The following is a 13,278-nucleotide window of genomic DNA, read 5'->3' as shown; positions in this document are numbered from 1 at the left end:
CATATAAGAAAAAAGAAGCTCAACAAAATGTATTTGGTTCTGTGTCTCTACATGAGCAGTTAACAAATTAGCACAGGGGAAGCTTTTGCAAATGAGAGATTAAATTTCCTTGTTTATGTTGGAAATCTCCGTTGGTCTCTGTCAGCAAAAGTGCAATAACATTCTTTCCGTGTTGGGCTGGCTTTCAGTTCGTTTGTTATTTTTATTTCTTTTGTTCTTGCTATGGGCCTTCAGAGTGACCATCTCTCTCAGGGTAGATAGAAACTCTTGTTGGGGTTAGGGGAGGCTTCCTGGGGGAGGGGTGGGAGTGGAGTGGAGGTAGGGTTGCCAGATAAAATACAGGATGCCCGGTTTAATAGAATTTCAGACAAACAACGATTTAGAGTTTTTTGTTTGTTTGTTTGCTTTTTTTTTTTTTTAAAGTATAAGTATGTCCCAAATATTGCATGGGACATACTTATACTGAAAAAGCATTCCTTGCTTACCTGAAATTCACATTGAATTGGGCATCCTGCATTTATTTTTATTTTTGGTAAATTTGGGCAGACGCAGAGTCTCCTCTGGGTGAGAGGCAGGGCTTCTGTGCCTGAGACATTCTCAGGAATGCAGGAGAAGCCTCCTTTTCCCACCCTCTTCCTCTTCACCCCAAACAGACCAGATTTCAACTTGCACCTGAGACTTGGTTTCCTTTAAGGCTGGGACCAGGGTGAGGAGAGTGAAGCCCACACCTCAGGCACAAACCCAATAATTGAGATAAAGAATACTTCAATCCAAATTTTCATAGGTAAAAATTAAAAAACAAATGACCTTGTCTTTATTAAAATGTTTCATAATTTGTTCACCATACATTTTTTACATTGATTCTTATTTAAAAATATTGGGTCAAAATATTCTTGATCTTGATTACTAGGGCTTTTTTTTTTTTTTCATTCCCTTGAATTTTGCTACTGAGGGGGTGGGGGTGAGTGGAGTGTTTAATGCAATTTGCAGTCCAACCAAAAACAATACCAGAATCCTGCATTTAGAATTAAGATATAATCCTGCATTTAGAATTAAGATATAAGCTTTGATGGGTTTCTATTTATATACAGATTTGAAGAAGCCTGTGGCCTTCCCTCATCATTTTTAATACAGTGGTTTCTTTGAACTTGAGTGAGGTTTCTCAATCCCTTTGCCACCCTCTCCTCCCTACTTTGTCTACACAGGTACTTTTGGGTCCTGGCTTTCTTCTTTCAAAACATCAGAGATTCCTGGCTCTTTCTTTACTTTAGACCTGAGGATAACATTTGTGGATAAGACCTGGGTCCAGTGTCAAGATCTTCTTGAAGAAGCTTGGAGAAGAAACCAGGGGCTTGGACGCACAGGGGCAGGAATGATGATTACTAGTTCACTTTAATATCATCTTATGGAGTATTTGAAATATTTGCAGTTACTATTAAAAAAAAAGTTCCAACGTTATATTTAGTTGATTTTTGTATATTCATGAAATAAAAGCTATGTAGCAACACAAACTGGCATCCTTACTGTGATAGTTTTGTTAGTATTTGTATTCTGTGGTATTTAGGAATCCTAAATGACCACGAATTATGCAACCCATGGTCGTGTCTGTAAACTCAGTGTTTTAGACTCACCACATGGAATGAATGTTCTCAAGTGTTAGTAAATTCTATCACCCATTGGACTAAGAAAGGCATGCAATGTTCACACAATAATCACGTGTGCCTGTACACGCATGTGCATTCATGTACACACACACAAATGCACATACACATGTACTCTTTCTTTTTCGCTCCAATGAGTAAAAATTTAAAAGCAGAGATTACCGGAAGATGAAAAGTACAGAAGATAAAAAGGTTGGGGGAGAATTGACATTTGTATCAGGGATGACTGTTGAGGGAGGTGATAAAGCTGCCCTGGGGGCATAATGGTGGCCACACAGGGTGTGCTACGAGATCTTGGCTGCCCAGGGGCACCAATGGCTTCCCAGTCTCTCCTGTCCTTGGTCGTGGCTGATGGTGGTCCAACCCCAACTCCATTGGCATTGTAGTGGTGAACAATTCAGTTTTCAGTTACTGCCCCTCCGTACTCAACTACTGCTCTTGGTTTTGCCTCATTTAATACCTTCTCGGTACTCTGAAGAAGAGTGGATCAATTGGCTCATTTAGGAAAGAGAGAGATGATCACAAAAATAAATCTGATATACAGCTTTTTAACAGATGACAGGCACTGTGTTTACAAGTTTTTAAGTGAGCGACAAGAGCAGAGTCACACTCCGATTGAACAATTTTATCTTTGTGAGTTTATCCTAAGAAACTTAATCTTGAATTTAGGCAAGAGGAATTGACAATGATGCCCAGCATAGAGTTGTTTATGACAGCAAAAACTTGCAAACTACCTAAGGACAACAGTAGAATTTCTTAAATAAGTGACAGAACAATCGTTTGAGAACACTGTACAGTCATTAAAAAATCGCGTTGTAAAAGAATATCTAACCCTATCGGGGATGTGTATTTCATCACATCTTTAGATAAAAAGATTACAAAAGCATGAATGAAGCATTATCACATTAAGAACTCTATCTACGACTCTATCATCTATCTCTCTAACCCATTTATATAAAGGGAGGGAAACCTAGAAACACTAACAAAATATTGATAGTAGCAGTTTTCATTCAGTGATGGGGTTACACATGGTTTTATTTTTCTTCTTTACAGTGTCACTATCTTTGCTTTTTATAAGAGGATATTACTTTTATAATTAGAGAAAAATTAAAGCAATTTTGTTTTCACAGAAAGAAAAATCCAGGTTACAAAATAGGTATGTGGAAAGTGATCTGAATACATGTGTGCACGTGGGTGTCTTCATAGAATACAGAACATAAATATATGTTTATATTTTCTACATGTGATATATAATTTCAGAAGCAAAATACTTTTTTTGTCTCCTTGCACATTTTCCACAGTAAACATGTGCCTATTCTTTTTGAAATCAGAAGGCAAATTACACTAGGTTGAATCAATAACTATGGAAGAAAGAGTGTATTTAAATTACGTGTAATAATGTTTTTTTCTCACCATGTCTTTTCTCCTTCTTCTTCTTCTTCTTCTTCTTCTTCTTCTTCTTCTTCTTCTTCTTCTCCTTCTCCTTCTCCTTCTCCTTCTCCTTCTCCTTCTCCTTCTCCTTCTCCTTCTCCTTCTCCTTCTTCTTCTTCTTCTTCTTCTTCTTCTTCTTCTTCTTCTTCTTTTTTAAAGCTTTTATTTATCTATTCATGAGAGACACAGAGAGAGAGACAGAGGCAGAGGGAGAAGCAGACTCCCTGCAGGGAACCCGATGCGGGACTCCATCCCAGGACCCCAAGATCATGACCAAAGCCAAAGGCAGACACGCAACCACTGAGCCACCCAGGTGTCCCTCGCCATGTCTTTTCATGAAAGATTCAAGACAACCATTGTATGAGATGGTTACATATAAAAGATAGTGTAAACTCTCCATTATTTCATGGCTGGGTCACTGCATAGACTTCTCTTGTACTGCTTTTTCCTCGGGCTTTTCTCCATCCCATAGGTAGTGGCGAGATACATTTTCTAAAGCACACAGCTATGCTCCTGCCCCATCTCTGTTCCAAAACTTATACGTTCCTGTTACCATCAGCATAGAGGCTGACGTCTCTGCGTGTATCGAAGGCTCTTGGCTGTCTTGCAGCAATTTAGTATTCTTCTCTCAGACTTTGCAAAATTTATTTATTCATCCACAAATATTTAGTGAGTTGTTACTTATGTGTAGGACACCAGGTGCTGACTTACTGAGTTGGTTCCAGTCAGACTAGACAATTCAGCTTTTTTCATTTGTGAACTGTGATGACTCATTGCTCACTCTGTTTTCTCCTACGCCACTTTCTTTTTATGGCTCTTCTTTCTTCCATTTCTGCTTTTCAAATCCTCCCCATCCTTCAGTTCCAACCTTATATACCACCTTCTAGTTCCAGTTGGTGATGGTTCCCCCCCGCCCCGAGTAATTCTTGTTTGTATGTTTCTTTTTTTTTCTTTTTAAGATTTTATTTATGTATTCATGAGAGACACACAGAGAGAGGCAGAGACAGAAGCAGAGGGAAAGGCAGGCTCCCTGCAGAGACCCTGATGTGGGACTCGATCCCAGGACTTTGGGATCATGGCCTGAGCCAAAGGCAGATGCTCAACCACTGAGCCACCCAGGCGCCCCTTGTTTGTATATTTCTTACACTTCTCATCAGACACTGCCTTCTTCTACAGCTGGCATAGACTTTCTGTGTCCCAGTGATCACTGTGCTGGGGCAGGGGTGGGGTGGAAGCAGGGGGAAGCTCCTTAGAAGGTATGTTAGAATCTCTGGTGGGCCAGGCCTGTGGTGGTTCAAAATAGCATGTTAAAAAATAACCATTGCTTCTGTTTATTTTTGGCTTTGGTATGAAATTTGTTTGGACTTTAAAAATCAAGATTATCAAAAAGGACATGAATTAAATTTAGTGAGCCATGCTGCTGCTTTAGGAGAGTGTATGGATGTCTTCAGAGCTGTTGAATGAATGAATGTGAAAGAAATGAATGAACTATCTTTTCCCCATTGTTGGCATTAGGGTTCGCTCTCGGTGTTTTATGATCTGTGGGTTTGGACAAGTGTATCATGGCAGTTATTCCCCATTGTCGCATCATCCAGATGACGTTCGCTGCCATAAGGATCCTCTGTGCTCTGCACATTCATCCCTCCCTCTTTCCTACCCCCTAAAAACCACTGACCTGTTTACTGTCTCTATGGTTTTGCGTTTTCAGAATATCATAGAGTTGGGGTCATACAGTATGGAGCCTTCTCAGACTGGCTTCTTCCACTAACTAATATTCACTTAAGGTTCCCTCATGCCTTGGCTTGAGAGCTCATCTCTTTTTAGTGCTGAATAATATCGCACGGTCTGGATGGACCACCTTGGGTATCAATTCACCTACTAAAGGACATCTTAGTGGCTTCCAGTTGTTGGCAATTATAAATAAAACTGCCATAAACACCCATGTGTAGATTCATGTGTGGACACAGGTTTTCAGCTTATTTGGGTAAATACCAGAGAGCATGAGCATATGGTTTGTTTTATAAAAAACTGCCAAAATGTCTTCCAAAGTGGCCGTGCCATCTTGCATTCCCACCAGCAGTGAAAGAGAGTTCCTCTTGCTCCACAACCTTGTCAGCTTTTTACACTGTCACTAAAAAATCTTTAGCTATCCTAGGGGCACCTGGGTGGCTCAATGGGTTAAGGGCTTGCCTTTGGCTCAGGTCACAATCCTGGGGTCCTGGGAATGAGCCCCTCATTGGGCTTCCTGCTCAGCAGGGAGTCTGCTTCTCCCTTTCCCTCTGCCCCCTCCTGCTTGTGCTTGCTCTCTCTCTCAAAGAAATAAAATCTTTTAAAAAAAATGGCTAGCTATCCTAATAAGTGTCTAGTGGCCCTTCATTCTCATTTGAGTTTGTAACTCCCCAACACCATATGGTGTGGAGCATCTTCCCATATGCTTATTTTCTACCTCTGAATCTTCTTTGATGAAGTGTCCTGCTCTTTTGGCCATTTTTAAATTGGCTATTTGTTTTCTTATTGAAGAACCACGTTTGATCACACTGCCCATGTGTGTGATGGGCCACGAGTTCCAATGTTTTTTAGTTTTGGTGATACAAAGATGACACTGTCCGTTGCTGATATAGGAAAAGGTGACTATCCATCACTGATTTGCTACAAATGACAGCTTCCCCAGTAAGGTTTTTGGGGACAACTTAAAGTTAATTTTTGGTTTTCTGCTGCAACCTGGTTCTCTCTCTCCCTGCCACCCACCCCCACCCCCAGTGTGACCTTGTAAGTGACTGGAAACCCAGAGGCAGATTATGACCAAAAGACATCTGCATTGAGCTTCAAGTCTCAGGCTTTTTCATGTCCTGGCTTTTGTACCTGCTACTCCTTTGGCCTGGACACCCTCCTTTTTTACCTCCCTCATGGGCTCACCCATTCTAAGCATTCTGGCTAATTCATACTTATTCTCCAGGGCGTCCTTCCAGAAACTCTCTTCTGCAAACCAGAGTAGGGATGTCTTTGGAACTCTCTGAGAGGTCATTCTCTGTTAACGCACACTATCACAGGCCACTGGGATTGCTCTCCTTCCCTGCAGACCCAGAGATCAGCAGCTGCTGAAAGCAGGCTGAATTCTGGCACTGTGTTTTGTTCACTTTTGTAAGCTGAATGAATGAATTAAACGAATTCATTCATCCAATGCATACTTAGTGAGCACCTGCTATGTGCTAGGATTTATTTTATTTGCTCTGGATATATTCACAAACAAAACAAAGATTCCTTCCCACTAGCAATGTACAATCTCACGGTAAAGAATGACTAATAGATGAGTATAAGTTGAAGTTCCAGAGGGATGAGAAGGATCCTTCCCTTATTCACAATGTTACCATGAATTTGCAAAAATGAAAATGTACCCACATCTCCACATCTGTTCATGGCTCCATAGCTTGTTGCTTTTTGTTTTTTAAAAAGATTTTATTTATTTATTTATTTATTTATTTATTTATTTATTTATTTATTAGAGACACAGAGAGAGAGGCAGAGACCTAGGCGGAGGAAGAAGCAGGCTCCCTGTTAGGAGTCCCATGTAAGACTCGATCCTAGGACCCCAGGATCATGCCCTGAGCTGAAGGTAAATGCTCAACCACTGAACCACTAGGTGTTCCAGCTTGTTGATTTTTAGCAGGGAGATTTCTTCCCACATTATGAGTTTTGCTTCTTCAACACAGAATCCAGCATTGCCCTCCAAGCCCCTTTCTCAGGTAAGGTTCTGTTGGTGATTGATAGCCACACGGGAGGCTGAGATTCAGAGGCCAGCTTCAGGCAGCCAGAGATGAGGCACAGAGCTAGCTTCAGGGTGGTGAAGAATGGTGGAGATGTGAGGCCCCTGGAGCCTGAGCAGCTGGTGGGAAGCTGCCTCCATAGAATGTACACCCTAGTCCAGGGTTCTGGGACCGTAGCTGCAGGACTTTGGAAGGGCAACCTGGGGACTGTTCTTGGCTGGATAGCTTTCCAGCCTGGTTCTCTGGCCCTCCGGCAGCCACGATGGGCTACCTAATAGGCTTTAATAATTTTTCTGTTCAGGCTAGTTAGAGTGGGTTTGAGGTTCGCAACAAAGAGCCCTGGTGGATGCAGACCTCTCTCCTGGGCGTACCAGCAGCCTGGTCCTTTCCCACCCATGCAGGACTGACTCAGGTGTGACTCCACATCGCTGAGTGACTTCAACCAGCTGCGAATCCTGCCAGGGCTGTCTCTCGATTGGGAATTAGAGATCTCCCAGCCCTGAAGGGTAGCAGCTGCAGCAGGAAGGTAACTTATACATTGGGCTGAAATCCAAATTTTTATACATGTAATTATGCCAGAATTCAGGTCAACCTCTAGGCTGGGTTGACTCATATTCCATGATCTATAGGAAGGAAAACACCATTCCAGCTGCCATGGTGGCATTTTTTTCCCTCCCGCACTTTGAAACATTGTTTAATTATTTGGACTCTTCTATTTAACTGCAAATTACTCGACTATTTTCACATATCACGCTTTACCTGCTTGAAAAATAAATACCCCAAATGACTAGGAGTGAAGGACTATAATTAAATTATGGAATGTTGTAATGGACACTTTGAGGATGGCGGGAGTTGGTGCTTTTCCAAAACAAACTCAAAGGTTTAAACCACTAAAAAGTCGGAGTGGCCAAATTTGTCTATGATGCCTCAAGATCGTCGAACAAAATCATGGCACCATCCTAGCCAGAAAAACACTGACTTTAGTGTTTGTGTTAGTTCTGTGTTTCCAACGCTGCAAACTTCCTTGCCGTCCTTTCCTTCTCTTGCCCCAGTACCCATAGGACTCTCTGAGACCTGGGACACAGGCTGGTTAGCTCCATTCTGTTGTTAGTTGCCTTGTTAGAAACACCTGCTAGAAAAAAAAAAAAAAGTATGTAAAATTAACAAAGACAGGAAATGACACATATAAGTCAAAATTCCCTCTGCTCCAAAGTCTTTTTTGTTGGTTGTCTCGCTGATAGTAGGTGAAGATGCGGGAAACTCTTGGTTTCTGCTCTCTGGTCTCTGTTGTGAGCAATTATATTTCATTGTCTTACTGTCCTCAGAGTTCCCTCCTGTTGTTTTCACTTCTATTCCTTCCAAATGTGACAGGCCATGCTCCTGTCTCTGGTACTTCATTTATTCATGCCTCCTCTCTCTCCGCTCCCAAAGTCTGGCAACCACTGATCTTACTGTCTCCATAGTTTTCTTTTCCAAATGGAGTCATATATAATATGTAGCCTATTCAGATTGTCTTCTTTCAGTTAAATCTGCATGTAAGGTTCTTACTCTTCTTTCTTGGCTTGACAGCTCACTGGATGGATGGACCTGGTTGTTTCTAAGTTTTGGCAATTAGGTATAAAGGTGCTATGGTATCTGCGTGCAGTTTATGGTGTGTACATAAGCGTTCAATGCCTTTGGGTAAATACGAAGGAACATGATTGCTGGATCATATGTTAAGAGTATGTTTAGCTTTGTTAGAAACTGCCAGACTGTCTTCCAGAGTGGCTGCACCATTTTGCATTCCCACCAGCAGTGAGAGAGCGAGCTCCTGTTGCTCCCCAGCCTCACCAGCATTTGGTGTTGTCCGTGCTCCAGATTTTGGCGATCCTAAAGGTGGGTAGTGGTAGCTCGTTCTCGTTTTAGTTTGCACTTCTCTGATGACATACTATGTGAAGCATCTTGCTATGTGCTCATTTGCTGTCTATCTTCTTGGGTGAGGTGTCTTGTAAGGCCTTTGCCCCATTTTTAAATCAGGTTGTCATCTTATTGTTGAATCTTAAGAGTTTCTTGCAAATATTTTTTCCCAGGCTGTGGCTTCTTCCCATTCGCTTAAGGATTTCTTTCTTTTCTTTTCTTTTTCTTTTGTTTTTAGAGAGAAAGATATTGTGTTTTGGGCATATTTTATCTATAGGCTCTGTTGGACTAGATATTGCACATACTCACTTAGAAAAAGTAAAATTATTATGTTTGAGATAAAATATAAATATAAAATAATAAAAATAAAAGAAATAAAGAGCTTTGCTCACTTTTCCTGTATTATAAGCTATATTCTTATGATTGAACACTTCTACCTTCCGACTAATTGAGCCATATGCAAATCTAAAACTCAGAAAATGGAGGTGCCTTGATAATCTGTGTCACTCAGAAGCTTGTTTATACATCAATCAAGACACAATAAACAGATTATGGAGACTTGATGTTACACTGCATCAACCACATGTATTGATGCTTTATTAATGCTCTTGATCTGCAACTCTTTCTAGTGTGTTTTTAATAACTCATGCTTTCCCATCTGTTACCATTCTGTAGTCTTGATTTTTTTCTTGTTGCACCTGCTAAACTTCAGGGTAGGATATATAAACCAAAGGGGTTATCCAAATGGTAAAAGTGAATTGATTACTAGTGAATAATAGTAATAAATTAATACCGTACCTACTGCAAAAGCATGCTAGGTCATATGCAAAGTGTGAAAACAGGTGGCTTGAGAAAGGTGACTTCCCTCTTGGAGGCCTTTTGCCTAGAGCCTTGCCACTCCTGATCTACTCGGGTGGCATTTCCTTTCCTCCTTAATCTCCAAAGGGTGCCTTCAAGCTCTGGATATGAAAGGGGGACACATTAGGGTGAACGTCAGAGAAAGCCAGAGAGGAGAAGAGTCCTTTCAAGTAAACACATAATGGGCTTACATACAAAGGGAATCAAGGCTCCCCATGACCATTAAAAAGATTATTTCACACCACGTTTAACTACTAAAGGAGCCTGCGTAAAAGCTGGTATTGAGGGACTTCTGAGTAGGTTCTGCTTTTACTTATGTGAATTCCGCCCTTTCCCAAGTACTGCTTCATATTTTCTCCTCCTGAGTCCAGAGTTAGCAGTCAGGAGGCTAGTGCATGGATGACCTTGATATTTCTCCAAGCCATCAGCGTTTCTGTTTTTGACTTTTTTTTTTTTTTTTTTTGAGGCAGTGGGGTTTCCCATGTTGCAAACACAAATAAGGTCAATCACTGTTGGTATCTGCTTATTGACTTTTCATTATTATCTATCAAGAATCCCTTTGGAACGTAATGCAAGTAAGTGTTTTCTTGGGGATCTCTATTGGATTTTCTCATTACACTTGCAAACAGGGATATATTTGCGTTCTCAAGTATCTCAAACTCTCTCTTGGCATGTTATTCAAAGACCATCTTTTTGCCTCCTCTGTTGTTGATTTGTTATTCCTCCTTAGAAACTTCAGGATAGCCAAAGGGGTTATCCAAAGGTCTCAGCTTACTACCTTTTGGTTTGTTTGTGTTCAAGGATTATCCTAGCAATCAACTAACAAACCCATGGCCTTCCCCAATGGAAGGTAAGTGCCAGGTGGCACAAAATGAGAACTGAATATTCAAAAGCTTCCCATGTTCCTGTAAATCTGGCGGCTGGATGTGACAAGTTGGTGCCTTTTTGTTTGCCAGCCTTAAATAGAGAGCTGTCCCCACCGCGGCCATTGGGAGTGGACTTGAGAGGATTTTAAGTAAATACCATCATGAGGCCAGTGTGTGCGAACTGTCAATTTGTATTTATATGATGTGTGACTGTGCTGAAGCAGGCATCGTGAATCATTCAGGATTACCCTTCTGGAGAGCCTCTAATTCTGCCTGAAGGATTAGGGAAACAGGGTTCAAATGCCATTCATCAGCCTTGTCTTTCAGGGAGCACCAGTAAAGTCATCCACTGCCTGACCTACAGTTGAAACCGTCCATTTCCAAGTCTCAGAGAAAGGTCACCTAAAGGTAAAGGGATATTTTTGTCAAGGTGGCACAGCCAGGCTCCCTAAGCTGGTTTGAGAAAATACTTTCTGGGAATAGGAGCGTCGTTGAGCAGGAAAGGAGGGCATGGATCAACGCCCTGGGCACTTCTAGGAGATGTCTTCTTCTTTTTTTTTGTTTTTGTTTTTGTTTTTTTAGGAGATGTCTTCTTGAATGACAGATATTAATGCCCACTTTTAAGAATAATCTTCCTAAAATGCATATATGCATTAAGGCGGATAGTAAGTTCACCATCAAGTGGTTGCTAAACAGGTAAGCAAGGAGGAAAATCTCAACAGCTGAGTTGGGGTTCCTCCTTTTTCTTTCTTCCTTCAGAGTCTTTGAATAATTTTGGGAGTTTCATGGTGTTCAGGCACCTTATCTTTATTCTCTGCTACTCACTCTGGATGTTTTGATTGCCTTGAACATATTTAAGTATCGAACCAAACATTAACAGGGAGTGATATTCATTGAATCATCAAGAAAGTGAATGAGAATAATAAAACCCAACATAAAGAATAAACTAGACTAGATTCAGGATTTTATATCTGATGTTCGAGTTCAGTCACTTGGACCAACTATTCTGTGATTGCTGTGAAGATACTTTCATCATTGTTGAAGCTTTCAAGTCCCATTGCCAAAGAACCAAGGGCATCCAGGAATATGAACCTGGTATATTCTCACAAGTTTCAGCATGGAAGAATAACTGAGTAGAAACATAAGTTGGAGACAGAAAAGTAAAGGAGGATGCACTTTAAAAAATGGGTTTTGAAGTTCAAGGATAGGAAGAATCCAAAACTGGAAATAATGAATGACTGTGTGTATTTTATTATGTATTACATATTACATATTAATATAAGTAGGTATTATTTCATACTTCCTTTTATCGTGCCCCCTCTTATAGTGCTTTGCAGATATTGTGGGGTTTTTTGTTTTCTGTTTTTTTGTGTGTGTTTTTTACAAATTGAAGGTTTGTGGCAGTCCTGCCCCAAGCAAATCTCTCGATGCAATTTTTCGAACAGCATTTGTTCGCTTTGTGTCTCTGTGTCACATTTTGGTGAAGCTAGCAATGTTTTAAACTTTTTCATTTTTTTTTTTAAGATTTTATTTATTTATTCATGAGAGGCAGAGACACAGGCAGAGGGAGAAGCAGGCTCTATGCTGGGAGCCCAACGTGGGACTCGATCCCGGGTCTCCAGGATCATGCCCGGGGCCGAAGATGTTGCTAATCCGCGGAGCCAGCCAGGGTACCCACTTTTTCATTATTTTTATATCTGTTATGGTGATCTGTGATCCATGATTTTTGACGTTACTGTTGCAATTGTCTTGGGAAGCCACAGGCTGTGCCCATATGAGACAGTAAACCCATTGATAAATATTGTGTGTATTCTAACTAATTGCTCCACTGACTTCTCCCATCTCCTTCCCTCTCCAAATACCAACATATCAACATGAATGGCAGTTCAGAAGAAGTTGATTCCAGCCCTCATGGATGAAGACTCTGAGGGGCTCAAGACTTCAGTGGAAGAAGTCACTGTAGATGAGGTGGAAACAGCCAGAGAACCAAACTTAGAGGTGGAGTCTGAAGATGGGACTGAATTGCCACCATCTCATGATCATTGTGAACAGATGAAGAATTGCTCCTTCTGGATAAGCAAAAAAAGTGGTTTCTTGCGATATAATCTACACCTGGTGAAGATGCTGTGAAGATTATTGAAATGACAACAAAGGATTTAGAATATGACATGAACTCAGTTGATAAGGCAGCAGCAAGTTTTGGGAAGATTGACTCCAGTTTTGAAAGAAGTTCTTCTGTGGGTGAAAGGCTATCAAGCAGCATCACAGGCTACAGAGAAATTGTTCATGAAAGGAAGAGTCCATCAATGTGGCAAACTTCATTGCTATCTTAAGAAGTTGCCACAGTCACCCCCACCTTTGGCAGCCACCACCCTGATATGTCGGCAGCCATCAACACTGAGGCAAGACCCTCCACTGGCAGGAAGATTACAACTTGCTGAAAGCTCAAATAATGGTTAGCACTTTTAGCAATAAAGTACTTTTTAATTTAAGGTATGTCCATTATTTTTTTCAGACACATGCTATTGCACACTTAATGAACTGCAGTGGAGTATAAACATAACTTTTCTACGCACTGAGTAACCCAAAAATTCATTTGACTCACTTTGTTGCGATATTTGCTTTCCTGCGATGGTCTGAACCCAAATCCACAGTATCTATCTCCAAGCTCTGCCTGTACGATGTAGGAAATTAAAATTAAGCTGGCATTGATGAAGGTTCCAAAAAGAGGAAGAGGAATGGAAAAGTTAAGTGATCTTAGAAAGTGTTGGCATCTTGGGGCATCATATTAAAGTTTGGCAA

The sequence above is a fragment of the Canis lupus genome, chromosome 5 (assembly GCF_048164855.1).
Source record: "Canis lupus baileyi chromosome 5, mCanLup2.hap1, whole genome shotgun sequence".
Lineage (NCBI taxonomy): Eukaryota > Metazoa > Chordata > Mammalia > Carnivora > Canidae > Canis > Canis lupus.
This window is presented reverse-complemented; position numbering follows the sequence as displayed.